General features: G+C 42.8%; 1 long non-coding RNA gene across 1 annotated transcript; it reads right to left on the bottom strand.

The window, feature by feature from the left end:
• LOC124282701 lies at window positions 1-1,285 on the bottom strand. Its single transcript, XR_006900224.1, has 3 exons — window positions 1,199-1,285; window positions 854-984; window positions 1-142 (listed from the first exon to the last, which is right to left on the bottom strand). It is a non-coding gene; the product is annotated as an uncharacterized LOC124282701 (long non-coding RNA).
• Window positions 1,286-1,501: the final 216 nt, after the last annotated feature.

Consider the following 1,501-nt stretch of genomic DNA (forward strand, 5'->3'; position numbering starts at 1 on the left):
TGTAGTCAGGTAGATCCATAGCGACCGCCATGAAGACATTCTTCAGATCTTGATTAGGAACAGTGCCATGGTTTGCTGTTTGGGCCCATCTCAGTCCAGGAAACCCTCCGATCATTGTAGCGCTCTGACGATACCCTGCCAACTACAAAGCAGTAACTCTGAAATATAGCCTATTTATGGCTTAAAGCCACACTCGTAAGTAGTCCAGCTTAATGATGACGGCATATAAACGATCGAGTCTGGACAGGACAATCCTGTGACTGACAGCAGAAGCATCGATTTAACTAGGATACGATGACATAAATCAACCAAGTCAGCGAATCCGAACACCCGATCCCGTGAGTCATCTCTAACGACAAAACGTGAGTCTTAGCCTATCTACATTAATGTGTTCCAAGGTATGAAGTTAGTTCTGAAGCAAGTGATGAAGGAAAACCAAGTTCTATGCATATTCAACTTATTTACTGCAATGAGTGCGACGTCATCACTTGCTTGATAACGGTGTTAGCACCTACACCGAAACCTCGCACTCATTGCAATAAAGAAGTTTATATAGTTATAAAGTTCAACAATGTACATATGGGGAGATTGGCTTTCACTGTGGAGCATAAAAATTTTCTGGTTTGACTGAGGGTCGGTGGAGTAGCCTAGTGGTTAAAGCGTTCGCTCGTCATCCCGAAGACCCGGGTTCGATTCCCGCATGGGCACAATGTGTGAAGTCCATTACTAGTGTCCCCCGCCGTGATGTTGCTGGAATATTTCTAAAAGCGGCGTAAAACTAAACTCACTCACTCACTCACTGGTTTGACTGTAAATTTATTGAAGCAAACATACACAGTTTGTAATGACGCACCTGAACGAAACCAAATGGGAAGGTAGCGCTCGTTTCCCCCAAAGAAGACGTGTGAAACTTTTGTCGCCAGTCGTTGATCAGTGCCTGGAACTTACATGAATACGTTTCAGGCTGCCAAGCGTTATTTTCACCTGGAACAGAAATGTTACACCAAACATATTAATATATAATGTACCTGAAAGTAGATATCTGGGTTTACATGTCGCATAAAGCGAGGACATAAGTGAACATTGGTAGGAATTAGATGGTAAATGAACATTGATCCAGCATTAACATTAGCTTTGGGGCATTAAGGATAGCTGGATATCCTACAATAACATATAGAGACAGTTTTAAGATTTATACCTTGGTACCATATGACTCCATATATGGTAAGACCAAGTAGAGGCCTGATCATTGGGTTCCAAAGAACAGAGTGTGCGGTTGGACCCCTGGAAAACAACTTGGGGATTGGTATGTGTGGTCACGTACTATATCTGATACACCTATCGCATTCATAATAGCATAACAGATTGATATGAATGTTAGATAAATTATAAAATAGTCTACGGAACGCAATTATTACCGCTTTGTGTGATGGGAACATGCCGATAGGGCGTCGGGAGAGGACCAGGATTCGATGGGCGTACCTCCCCAGTTGGACTCGAT

The sequence above is a fragment of the Haliotis rubra genome, unplaced genomic scaffold (assembly GCF_003918875.1).
Source record: "Haliotis rubra isolate DU_JTF1 unplaced genomic scaffold, ASM391887v1 Scf300, whole genome shotgun sequence".
Classification (NCBI taxonomy): Eukaryota; Metazoa; Mollusca; class Gastropoda; order Lepetellida; family Haliotidae; genus Haliotis; species Haliotis rubra.